The following is a 14,721-nucleotide window of genomic DNA, read 5'->3' as shown; positions in this document are numbered from 1 at the left end:
ATAAGCTATATATCTTCATTTAATCTGATTTTGTCCCCGGAAACTTGAAAATATTCATCTCAAATTCGATGATCTCCCGTTTACCACAAAAATCTCAACTGAAAAATTTTCAATCGAATGATACAAACACATCATATATATGTCTAATACTGCATACCTAATGTCAAAAGTTTGTATGACTCCATAAAAAGATTGATAGTCATAAGTTTTTAGATATCTATAATTTAAATATGTTGTTTGTTTATTCGTCTTTTTATGTTTTTTTGCCATGTTATTGCCAGTTTGTTTTCAATTGATCAGTTTGACAATTCCTATGGTTAATGGATTTACTGAATCCATGACTTATGTTTCCAGAACAGAACTTAAATGGGCTTTGTTTCATTGTAGAAGGTCGCAAGATGACCTATAGTTTTCAATGTATGTGTCATTTTGGCTCTTGTTGAGAGTTGTCTCATTGGGAATTATACAACATATTCTTTTTTATATTAGATAATATTTTGTTTTCAATTAATCAGCCACGCAACTGACATATTTTAAACAAAATTTAGTTACATTTTCATATCACAAAAACACCGGAAGATGTTCAGCAGTTTCCGTTGTATCGCTGTAAATCGGATATAATATAACACTATTTTTTTACTTGTACATCTGCAGTAACCTTACGACAGACGAAAAATTGCCAAAGCGAGAAAGTTTTCAGTATGTAAGAATAAATTCGAGCTTTTATTTCTTTAAAGATTCACTACAACCATTAAATTTTTAATTATTTAGATTTGTATCAAACCAGTCCGCACAGTATGATATAGAAATAATCTTTTTAAAATTTATACAAATTATTATAGTTTTTGTTAGAACTTATTGCAAATGATTGATTATTTTACAGAGTTTTGTGGACTTGATTGTCTTTAGTCGTTTTCTGTTTAGCTATGATGTTTTTAAGTAGATATATTTTTTTGAGTGCCAAAAAGAAATTTTCCCCTCCAAGTCAAAATTAATAAATTGAACACCGAACAGCAAGTATAAAAGTCCCCAAAACGACTTGTGTAAATTCATTCAAGCGGAAAAACCAACGGTCTAATTTATAGAAAAACGAAAATCCAGAAGCATGTTTGAACTACATCAACAAACGACCACCACTGAATATCATACATTACTCCTTGATATCTTTCGCCTACTCTAGATCTTAGCTGTTGCACGTGGTTGATTGACAAATGTTTGCAATAAAATGCAACACGACTAAAACATTACCTGCGTAATGTTGGATCTGAACAAAATAGTAAGAAATATATTTTTTAAAAGATGTATATTCAATAAAGTCAACAGTTTACAGGATTGCTTATCACAAGGAAGCTATTAAACCAAGAGTTCAAAATGGTGAAGTTGAATTCATCCCTTAGTAAATTTTACGGTCGCCATCACGAGTTGGTTGACCGTTACGGAATAACCGTTTCACAGACGACATCAGACATGTTCCTTATGTCGTAACTATAATACCCTTTCCCTTTTTATGAATGTGACCTACCGAATTAGACTTCTTACTGGATTTGTAAAAACATCAGCAACACGATAGGTGCCACATGTGGAGCAGGATCGAAGTGCAACAAAAACAAAAGACAATGTAACATACATAGAAACGAACTATGAGATAACAACTACCATATTCCCGACTCGATACCGGACATTTTAGTACTTTCGACATGTTAACTCTGGAGCTGGCATGTCAGTTAACTGCTAGTAGTCTGTTGTTTTTATGTATTATTGTCATTTTGTTTATTATACCCCAGCTTTAAAAAAGGGGGGTATACTCTTTTACCTCTGTCTGTCCTTCCGTCAGTCCGTCAGTCCGTCAGTCAATCCGTCCGTCCCATGAATATTTTTCGTCGCATTTTTCGCAGGAACTACAATACTAGGATTTCTGAAATTTGGTTTCAGGGTTTATCTAAGTCAGCTATACCGTGTGATGCGTTTTCAGATTGATCACTTGAGAACATCCTGTTTACCGAATACTTGTATGATTTTACACATGATAGCCAAGTTAAAAATTTTCGTCACATTTTTCTCAGGAACTACAATACAAGGATTTCTGAAATTTGGTTTCAGGATTTATATAAGTCAGCTATACCGTGTGATGCGTTTTCAGATTCATCACTCGGCAACTTCCTGTTTACCGAACACTTGCATATTTTTACACTATTAATATTATCCACTTGCGGCGGGGGTATCATCAGTGAGCAGTAGCTCGCAGTTTCACTTGTTTTCTTTGGTTACATCTTCTGACATCAGACTCGGACTCATCTTGAATTGAATTTTAAATGTGCGTATTGTTATGCATTTACTTTTCTACATTGGCTAGAGGTATAAGGGGAGGGTTGAGATCTCATAAACATCTTTAACCCCGCCGCATTTTTGCGCCTGTTCCAATTCAGGAGCCTCTGGCCTTTGTTAGTCTTGTATTTTTTTAATTTTAGTTTCTTGTGTACAATTTGGAAATTAGTATGGCGTTCATTATCACTGAATAGTATATATTTGTTTAGGGGCCAGCTGAAGGACGCCTCCGGGTGTGGGAATTTCTCGCTACATTGAAGACCTGTTAGTGACCTTCTGCTGTTGTTTTTTCTATAGTCGGGTTGTTGTCTCTTTGATACATTCCCCATTTCCATTCTCAATTTTAACCTCAGAATAACAACGAATAATTAAAAATGAATTTCAGACAGTACATAAAAACAGCTTAATATAATTACGAACTGTGTGTTTTCTTTTATTATAGACATAATGTTAGCACGATAAAACAATATTCTTAAAGACTGATTGGAAAGAGCCATCTAACACAGTTATTTTATACCAAATGTTGAATTTTGATGGTACTTTGCACTCTGTAGTATTGTTCTATTATTCATATGAATTAAGCACGATACAATAATTATTTTCAAATATGTTTCATATATATAAACCACTCACGTATTACATATATAATTAAATGCGCCGATCTTTAATAAAGTATGTTATTTCACTGTTATACATGTATTATATCATTTGAACATGTCATTATACAACTATTCCATTTATTTGAATATGGTCTGTAAGACATTGTATTCAATCATTTGTTTTTTTTTCATTTTGATTTTCGTTTTATTTTTAATGTTTGTAAACATTTTTCTTTGCTCTTTTACAGGATTTTATTTCAGATTGACCTTTTCTATCAAACATGAAAGTTGTGATTCTTTTGTTTGCCTTATTATGCTTTGCAGCTGTTGAAAGTAACACCCCTGTATCCTCGTTATATGACTTATATATCTTGTTACTATTAATGGTCCTGCATTCTGTCTATATTTATATTTTGTCATTGCACAATGCTTTATAAATGTACATTCGTTGAAAGTGTATTTGTTGTACCAAGTCAGGAATATGACAGTTTTTGTTCATTCGTGTTTTATGTGTTTTGTCATTTGATTTTGCCATGTATTTAGGGACTTACCGATTAAATTTTCCTCGGAGTTCAGTATTTTTGTGATTTTACTGTTTGAGTAATTTTCTCGCTTAGGAAAACATGGTACATTGATTTTATATTTGTTGTAATCGGGCTTTAACCTAAGTAACAGCAACTACTCGTAGATTAGATTATTACTTTCGATAGACAAGTATCATTAATGTAAAGTTCACTGGAATATTATGAGATGTCAGAATGTATTGAAATTTGGGTTATTAAGTCAGATAGCATCATCATAGTTACTTTAATTGAAATTAAAGAATTTGTATGGAGTTTTTTTGGTTTATTTTGAAGGCCGTACGATGACATAAACTTGATAATTGCTGTGTCATTTGGTCTTTTGTGGAGAGATGTCTCATTGACAATCATACCACATCTTCATTTTTATTTTAGCAAGATCTTTGAGAATGGTTTGTATAAATTTGGGTATTAAAAGCACTTAAAACAAGTCTCTCAGTTTGGTGCAAAATAAATACCAATTGCAATAACGACTGACTGTCTGCTGAAATATTAATCTACTAAGCACCACATGAATGGACCCTAAATTTTCATAAATGGATACTATTAACATGATTAATTTCCATACTTATATCTCTTCGCATTCAATTTACTAGTATTTATAATAATGCATTTACTTCAATGTAATATAGAATTAAATTTCATTTTGTAAATTCAATGTAAAAATGATCACATTTTATGCTCTAATTTACATATAGTTGCTGATGCTGATTAAGGGTGTCCATTATAGAAGATAAAATGTTATATACATTGCTTAGCTAGGAGATGCGGCGGAGAATTATGTGGCGGATGGTTTGGGATAATGTGCAAATGTACTCGCTGTGGCCGTTAGCAAGCTGCAGTTCTATGAACAATGTAAGCATACATTTTTGAATGTTTTATACAGCACTTGTCTTTTCACACGTGTTTTAATATGTTTGAATATGCATTTTCAATTAACCTACAAATTACATTATAACCCGCTCGTGGTCAGAGTCCGACAAAGGAGAAAAGTGACAAAAATAATGAGATAAAACAACTGAATTATTACGGTTAAATATTTGTTAATTTTGTTGTAAATATCACGAAAATAATTGAATATGATATTAATAAAAGATGGACATGTTTGATTTGTTATCCACAGAAAAAAAACACCATCAGAAACATCGGATATGGCTAACAAAGTGTGATTTTTGTTTTTATTCTAATGATTTATTTCAATTAGACTTTTTGCCTGAAACATTGTCAATAATGCATATTGTATAACATGTTTTTTAGACGTTTGTGTAATTACACAAAAGTTTTAATCACTTTGACATATATACATTTGAATATTTTCTGATATTGTAGGGTGATTGACAGAATTGATGTACAGAACTGCTTTTCAAGTTTATAAAATTAAACTATAAATAGCTTCATTATTTTTAATTCTTCAATACTGTATCAATTTAAATGCACACAGTGTTTACCAATCAAACAATTCTAAACCAAAAGTATTAAATAAACATCTTTTACATCTTTCTGACTGGTTCAATTATATATGGTTATACTGGTTGCAATAAATTACCCTGATTTCTCAGTGAAACCCCCCCCAAAAAAACAATTTCACGTGTCAACTAAATCTGGTAATTTTCCTCATCTGACGTCAGAAAATATTGTACAATAATGGGTGTTATCATTACGTTATCGTGGACGTTGCATAAAAAAGTTTGTGAGTGCGAAAAATAAGATTCAATTCCATTAATTTTCTACTTTATTTAAAAGTCCATGGTCAATGTAATGAAAGAAAAAACTAATTCAAGAATAAAGATATTGGAGAAAACATTTACTGGTGATCAAACAACACCAATAAAAAACTCGTGCGCTAGGCGCAGTTAATAAATCATTTAATGTTCAGTCATTAATTGAAAATGTGTCTATATTTCAATCTTAGATAAGTTATTCTACATCTTTCTCAAAAGCGCAACATTTAGCTTTATAAGTGACATTCACAAAGGGCTTAGGTGATTCACTATGTTCGTCTGCTTATAAAAAGCATAAACTATTGAGCACCAAAGATATAGAACAATTTTGCGCAAAAAACTACCGATTTGGTAACGCTTTCATTAAATTGGAAAGGAGCATTTTAACAGTCGTTAGATAGCTTGCTTACCAGAAGGAAAAAATAATTCAAAAAATCTTAGATTGTTTTTGGACGCCATCACGAGTTGGTTGACCGTTATGGAATAACCGTTTCACAGATGATATGTTTCTGATGTCGCAATTACAATACTCTTTCTCTTTTCACGAATGTGACCTACCGAATTATACTATTTATCGGATTTGCAAAAACATAAGCAACACGACGGGTGCCACATCTGCTAACCCTTCCGGAGCACCTGAGATCACCCCAAGTTTTTGATGGGGTTCATGTTGCTTAGTCTTTAGTTTTCTGTGTTGTGTCTTCTGAACTAATATTTGTTTGTTCGTATTTTTATTTTCAACCATGGCGTTGTCAGTTTTTTTTCCATCTATGAGTTTGACTCTCCTTCTGGTATCGTTGGTTCTTCTTTTTTAAATATTTTAGCAGATAGTCATTATTGCAATTGGTACTTATTTTGCAACAAACTGTGTTTTTGTTACTTTTGATACGCAAATTTAATACAGACCATTCTCAAAGATAAAACAAAAGTTTCGTGCAAAAATATAAAAAGAAGATGTGGTATGATTGTCAACGAGACAACTCTTCGCAAAACACTACATGACACATAAATTTACAACTGTATGTCATCGTACGGCCATTAAAAATGAAAAACAGTCTATACAAGTTCTTTTATTTCAATTACAGTAACGATGATGATGCTCTCTGATTGAATTATCCAAATTTCAATAAATTCTTACATCTCATAATATCCCAGTGAACTCGACAGTAATGATACTCGTCTATCGAAAGTAAAGAATGCAGAGCCATAAATAAGGTTCGTGTTGCTTAGTCTTTGGTTTTCTATGTTGTGTCTTTTGTACTATTATTTGTCTGTTTGTCTTTTCATTTTTAGCCATTGAGTTGTTAGTTTGGTTTCAATCTTTGAGTTTGACTGTCCCTCTGGTATGTTTCGTCCCGCTTTTAGTAACAAAATATATTAGTCGTATAACGAGGATAAACGGTTATTACCTCCAACAGCTACAAAGATAACAAGGCAAACAAAAAAATCACAGCTTTCATTTTAAATGGTATAGGCAAATTCAAAATAAAATCCTGTAAAAGAGCAATGAAGAACGTATACTAAAATAAAAACGAACCTCAAAATGAATAAACAAATGATAGATAAGTGCTCTTATAGAACACATACGAATAAATGAAACAGTTATACAATTATATGATATAACAGTGAATCTACATATTCAATTAAAGATCGGCGCATCTGATTTTATAAAAGTAAACCATTATAGGTCAAGATACTGTCTTCAACACGAAGCCTTAGCTCACACTGAACAGCAAGCTATAAAGGGCCCCAACATGCAACGGTCTTATCTATATAAAAAACGTGAAACGACAAATACTTATGAACCACATCAACAAACGACAACTACTGAACATCAGATTCCTGACAAAGGACAGGAGCAATCAATGTATACATGAGTCTCCTGTCCTGCAAAACCTCAGTTTGAGTTTGTAACCCGGATGTGTTTTCTCCCAATCAATTTATGACTTTGAAACAGCGGTATACTACTGTTGCCTTTATTTGGTCAAAATGTTCAAATTGGAAGAATATGATATAATCAGTAAAAATGCAAATCAGACGATCATGTTGTTATCAATTGACCCAAGACCGACAAAAGATGTTCATATAAATTTCGCAAACATTCTTCCAATCCTTTATATCACAAACCCAGTAGTCAGCACTTTTTGTGCTAACATGAATTATCATTGATATGGTTATATTTGTAAATAAACTGTTTACAAAATGTAGAATTTTGAAATACTAAGGCTTTTTTGCCTCAGGCATAGATTACCTTAGCTGGATTTGGCAAAACGTTTAGGAATGTTGGTCCTCAATGCTCTTCAACTCCGTACTTTATTTGGCCTTTTTAACGTTTTTGGATTCAAGCGTCACTGATGAGTCTTTGGTAGACGATACGCGCGTCTGCCGTATATACAAAATTTAGTCCTGGTACCTATGATGAGTTTATTTACTATATGGATGTTGATCAATATTGGAAGCCGTATAGTGATTTATATGTGGTTTCAACTACGTCAGTTGGTCTATTATGGAGAGTTGTCTCATTCACAATCAAAACACAACTAACTTATTCTGATAATTTACAGTTGTTATTTACATCGGGTATCAACACTTGTTTAACTTGAACTGCAAACAAAATCAAGTAAAGGAATATGCCATTTTCCCCGAATGTGACATACTGAATCGACCTATAACCATTTGTTATAAAAGAGGGACGAAAGATACGAGAGGGACAGTCGAACTCATAAATCGAAAATAAGTTATACTACTGGGCGGATTATAACATGCGCAACGCAACGGGAGCAACATGATATGAGGAGAGGATAAGATAGCCCTTCCGAAACACAGGAGAACACTCCCTGGTTTTGGTGGGGTACGTGTTGCTTAGTCGTTAGTTTTCTATTTTGTTTTTTATGTGCTGTTGTTTGTTTGTTTGTCTGTTTGTCTTTTTTTGGTCATGGCATTGTCAGTTTATTTTTGGCTTGCGAGTTTCGTATCCGTTTGATATACTTTGCCTATCTTTTTTCGGATTAATTCAGACCAAATTTAATTCATTATATACTTTAAATCAGTATTTATGTATTTCTGTGCCACGAACATTGATGTAATTCAAACTTTAAGTGCACCTTTTCTCTTTTACAAACTATAGGACTTATTGGCATGTACATTCGTTATGACTTTATCAATATTGATTTAAAACCAATTATATACCTTCGACGACTTTTACAAGTGACACTGTCATGTATTTTGTAGATTCTCAATCATGAATTACACATTGTTAAACATGCATCATGTTTTCATTGTTTAAATATTGATTATCACTCCATAGTGTCAAATATTTTAATTGATATCTTTATATATATAGGGAGAGCTCTTGCGATATTTATTCAAATAATTTATTTAATTTATTCACCATATGCCAATTTAGAAAATCTTCATATTAATCTATTCCCTATCTGTATAATATACATGTATCGTAATAGATTTTGCATGATATTTCTACGTTTTTTTCACAATTGCTTAAGGTATTGATTTATTAGATCAATCAAATGAAATATAATGTTTGCAGTATATCTTCAAATAAAAAAAGCAATCCCGAATAAATGCTCAATATAGATGGTTATCCCTCCAAATATAAGTTTAACCGTTCATTGTTTAGTTCTAGTATATCTTATTTCATTAGCATAATGACACGAATACTATAATGACGTATGAAACCTTGACCTACATCATGGTAATTATTTTGACAAATTTAATTACGCAATTCAAGTGACCTTCAGTCTTAATGTTAAGTTTCTATAGCGAACTTACATTTTTATAATTAAACTTGATATGTTTAGAAACATACAAGATTGTTACGTCGGAAGGAATTTTTAACCGTTTTCGTTGTCGGGAACGTACTTAAATACCTATATTCATTTGTATTAAGCCTGACGCATTTCCATTATCAAGGTAAACGTAACATTATTATATTTATTTTCTAAGTACAATTGTATTGACATTATTGATAATTATTCGACATAGCAAAAGGAAAATTTAGCACTCAGTCTGCAATACACTTATGTTGCTAAATATGACGCTAATGAAAAAAACCCCAACACCAACGAGATCTCGAAAACATACTGACAATGCTAATGCCCAAACAATTGAAAAGTAAAAAAAAACCGACACTAGCCTGTCTCAAAACCATTGAAGCGCTCAGCTGCACCACAAGCGGACTCTACTCCAAAAGTTGCACCTGTAGTGTCAACATTAAGTGAAAATAACACAAATCAAATAGAAGAAAACATCCCGTACGGTTTATAGTACTAGAAGGGGTCAATTGCCAAACTATGGTATATAAGATCTTCGGATCAATTTATTAACAATTTCCCTTTAAATTTAAGTGTTAATATCTTCATCGAAAGAAAATATCTCCTACAAGTAACGGCGTCGTAGATACAATGTATATAGTGTAACAAAGTTGGCCTTGTCAACAATTTCTCTCAAAATTATGGTTTTACAAATATTAGACAATTACTAATTACCATTATGTTCTGATCAGCCTCGTTGATTAATAAGCAAAGACAAATCACCACACAAATGTTTAACAATAAACTCATCAATTTTGCATATACGCCAGACGCACATTTCATCTACAAAAGACTCATAAGTGACGCTCGGATTCAAAAAAGTTAAAAGAAGGCTAAATAAAGTACGAAGTTGAAGAGCATTGAGGATCAAAATTCCTAAAATATTTGCCAAATACAGCTAAGGCAATCTATGCCTTAAGTAATATTTCAAAAATTCAAAATTTTGTTAAAAGTTAATTTATAAATATAACCATATCAATGATAATTCATGTCAACAAAAAACTGTATATTCATCATTGTTAGTTAGAAACCAAACTGAGTGCCGACTTCGTGAAATCATATATCAACGAAAAGTGTTACCAACAAAATTAAATGAGTCCATATAGCATAGTACCCTGTGATTATTCAGTCAACGTATTGTTGAAATTAGTTAGGAAAATAAATTAGGACGAATACGAACGCCAAGTACACACATTGGTGGACAGATGTTTGGACGGACTAACAATGGTCAAAGGCAGTTTACACACTGCAACTGTTTTATGAAGGGTCTATCTATATATCATGGTCTTACAGAAAGAGTAAAACATAAATCTGTCATTATAAAAAGAATGCACATATATAAAACCTTTCTTTTAATTTAAAATTTAAATCCTTCTATGAGAAGAAGATTAACATTTAAATATGCGAACTGTACTGATTATTGTTTGACAGCTACTCACCAGATGTCATCAAATATTTAATGAAGATCATATTCTTATTTTCTTTTTTGTTCATTGTAGGTTAACCTTTTGAAAAACGTGAAGGCAAATGATTTTCTGCAATATATACATGTCAGTGGATGTGTTAAATGTTTAGGTTTTATATTTTTACATAAATGTTTCACAATTTTTAAAAGTAAGTCAAAATACAGTAAATCAAGCAACATTTTAGATAGAAACTACGAGTTCCATCAAAGATAATTGGTTATTTGTTTTACCTTCGAATACTGTGAAAGAACTTTTATTCGTGGGGTAGCAATTTTCGTGGTTTTCGTGGATGACTTTATCCACGAATTTAAGTGTCCAACGAAATAAAACAACCTTTGTTCAAACCAAGACATAGAAATATCCCCATGTAGGTTTGACTACTGTTATAATCTAGAAAGTATATTGAATATCGCCGAACTGTCGGAGAATATTACAATACACGGAGTGGTCAGAGAGCAAATACACCACAAACTACAACTGCAGGCAGAATTGTACCGATTAAATCTTTTAAAACAAAAAGTGTCCAACTCTTGATCTTTTAATTCTCATAACAAAATATTTTTGAGCAATGAAAGTCAGATTCCCGGCATTGTTATTGTACGATAAAGTGTTCATTTCATGTCCTCATAGTTCATGAACGTATTTGAAATAATAATTTCATGCTGGGCTTGCTTTTGATAATAATTAATTTACAATTCAAGATATGTTTATACTATTTGATTTTTGTAACTGTTTTCTATAGGTGACATGTGTATGGCCTAATTAACACCTTTGATGGTCTTTAATCTGTTGATTACTCTATCTCAGTTAATAAGTGTGATCACTTCGTATGGGTCAATGTTTACTTTGCAATTTCCTTCAATCCAGACAATTATATCCATCGCTTCTAATGGCTTCAATTTTTCATTTTTTCTTTGTTTTTTATTTTTTTTAAATTAAATCAACGAATTTAAAAACCCACGAACATGTAAATGTTGCTTAAACCACGAAAATTGATACCCACGAATTAAAGTACTTTCACAGTATTTGCTGGTTGAATAAACATTCTTTGTTGGAATAAATACTCTTTAAAATTTCAGACTGAACGGTGAACCTGGAAATGTGATATATGTTTGGCTATTTGTTGCCATAGCAATGGTTTATTTTAACAAAAAAACCCATGATTTTCAGTACTTTTTGTGAATTTTTTACTTTAAATTATGATTAAATGTTTAATACAGTTTTATTTTTTTTGTCAATTGCATACACTATTTGTTAAGAACGTCTGTTTACCAATTGCTGCATACAAATAATTACTTGTTAATTACAGACAAGAAACTTTATCCTAAGATTCAAAATATTCAGATTGTAATATTTTGAATCTTAGGATAAAGTTTTCTGTCTGTAATTAACAATTAAAAGGAATGAAAATTTCGTTATTGTCCTATGTTTGGTAAATTATTTCTATGCAGCAATGGTAAAAAGACATCAGTTTTGACTATTAAAATCATATATAACAGCCATTATTATTCAATACATTTTTGAATATCAACAAATATTAAACATATTTATGACCAAAAAGGCCAAAGATAGATAACTGGTATGAATTGTCCATTTTTTACACTATGCTCAAATTTTGAGTCTTTGACCAAACAAACAAACAAACTGCATGCTTCTATACATGAAGATAGACGAAACAGAATATGGCCACTGAACCCAAATGACCAGCTGTAGGTCTACGTGTATGGTTCATATATAAAAAATAAATGTGGTTATGTAGACCTGTAAAATGAAAATCTTTCGCATACTTAAAATCGGTTTAGTGAGATCCACCAAACGAATGACAGAACTGAAGAGTTGTCACCGTCAATTACCAAATTGATGGTCGCAAATGCAGTGTTACTGGCGAAGCGTAGAACTTCCTAAATAGTTCGAACAATTCAATGAGACAGCAAACCAACGACCAAAATATGATACATGAAATTTAGAGGTCAAAATAAAATGTTCAATAAAAAGCAAGTATCAAAACAATATTTAAGCTGTAGATTTTCTATAGTTTAGACAAAGAAGTGGAGGTTGATTTGTCAAATGCAATGGAAACCACATTTTAAGTGAAATTTGAGAAATAAGCATCTACAATAAACAACTGACTTTATTCTTCTTATATTTAGATCATGGAATCAAGTAAACCTGTACGATGTGGACCTTGTAAACAAGATAAAGTAAGTACTACAGCTGACATCTGGTGTTACAACTGTGATGAAGGATTATGTTCAACATGTTCCAGTCATCATAGAAGAAGTAGTTCTACAGGTGATCACACGACTATCGAGATACAAACCTATAAGAGAAATAAACATCAAGTAAGCTCTGTTAAAACAGAATGTGACGCCCATGGTCAACAGTTAAACAGGTACTGTCCAAGTCATTTAATGCCTTGTTGTCATGAATGTATTTCAAGTCATCATTCAAAATGTGCTGGAATAAAACGTTTATCAAGTGTAGTGGATGAAACCAAGATAGAAAATTCAAAAGAATCTGTAGATAAAGAAATTACCTCCATCCTTCATTTCTTTAATAAAATGACAAATGAAAAATCAAGAAATATAACGAAAGGGGAAGACCACTATGAAAACATTAAAGAATCAATCCGTAAAACTCGGAGGGAAATAAATCGACACTTAGAGCAACTAGAGAAGACGCTGTGCAAGGAAGCTGATACTATATGGGATCGGGAGAAATCAGAACTGAAGGGTTTTATAGCTGAAATTGAAAGAAAAAAGAAAAAGGTAAAGAAAATGCAAGTTGATTTGCACGCAGGCACAATACGTAGGTCAAAACTACAATCATTTTTTATGGATACATATTATTGAACAAAAATATATCCATATCGCGAATATGTTGAAGATGTGGAAAGCAATGAGGAAGGTAAACAAGTTGACATCCAAATTAAGCGAAATGATGAGACCGAAAAGATACTCATCCAATTAAAATCCCTTAAAAACTTTGGAGATGTGGAAGTGGTTAAATTGGATAGAACAAAGAGAAGAGTAACACATAGGAACAGGACAGCGCAAGTAAAATCACGTGAACTATCTAACATACACAACATGACAATGAATATCTTTACAAAAACAAAGATTAACATTGGGAAATTGATCAGTGACATGATTTGCCTGACAAACGAAAGAGTTTTAGTGGTTGAAGAAAAAGATAAAGTCAACCTACTTTCTTCTGATGGTAGACTTCAGAAACAGTTACCAATATCTGATAAGCCCTCCAGTGTTACACAGATCGACCAGCGTACTATTGCCATAACTTTTCCCGATAGGAAAGACATTAAGATCTTCAATATGGAAGCAGAAACAGTTACCAAAATTATCTCATTAGACAAAACTTGCATGGGATTATCATTCTTCAATAATTCTCTTGCTGTTGGTTTGAATAAAGATGAAATCCGCATTATAAACTTGGAAGGGAATAAACTCAAGTCAATACAAGTTAAGAGTATATCATACCTAGAGTACCTTCTGTACTGTCATGACAGAGTTATCTATTCTGACTATGAGGATAAATCAGTATACTGTGTTGATGAATCAGGCGTACAAATCTGGAAATTTGCGAAAGATTTATTAGGACCACATGGACTTTGTACAGATACATATGACAACGTTATTGTAGCAGATTGGAGGTCTCAAAGAATAATAGTAATATCTAAAGATGGTCAGTATAGTAAAGTATTGCTAAGTGAAGAGGATGGACTTCATAATCAAAAATGTCTTTGGCATAATCATAATGAACCGTACGGTTTCTTTTGTGACAGTAGTGGGAGATACTTAGTGAAATTCAAATTTTCTAATGAATGAATATAATAACATTGACATTTTTTGTTATTTTCCAATAAGAATACAGTGTATCATGAATTAAAACAAACAGGAATTGATGTTTTGAGTTAAAGATTGCACTTGGTCTTGAGTTTCGCAAACATGTATCGATTACATTGTATCACTAAAATCACTATCAAATTATGGTATTTATTTAAAACATTTTCTAATAAAACAACATTTGTAAATAAACAGGTTAATAATAACATGGACCATCCAACTAACAAAAAGGAATCATACAATATATACTATGTAGTGGTTGTAATGAATGGCAATATATAAAAATATTTTAAAGTATTACCAATGAGACAACTATCCTCCAGATTCCAAATATCG

At 31.9% G+C, this 14,721-nt stretch overlaps 1 long non-coding RNA gene across 1 annotated transcript; it reads left to right on the top strand.

The window, feature by feature from the left end:
* Positions 1 to 8,949: 8,949 nt before the first annotated feature.
* LOC139491862 (uncharacterized) lies at positions 8,950 to 14,458 on the top strand. The gene is made up of 3 exons (XR_011656656.1): positions 8,950 to 9,156; positions 10,556 to 10,670; positions 12,673 to 14,458. It is a non-coding gene; the product is annotated as an uncharacterized lncRNA (long non-coding RNA).
* Positions 14,459 to 14,721: the final 263 nt, after the last annotated feature.

This window comes from Mytilus edulis, chromosome 10 (assembly GCF_963676685.1).
Source record: "Mytilus edulis chromosome 10, xbMytEdul2.2, whole genome shotgun sequence".
NCBI lineage: Eukaryota > Metazoa > Mollusca > Bivalvia > Mytilida > Mytilidae > Mytilus > Mytilus edulis.
Note: the sequence above shows the minus strand (reverse complement) of the source record. Positions and strands in the feature narration are given on the sequence as shown.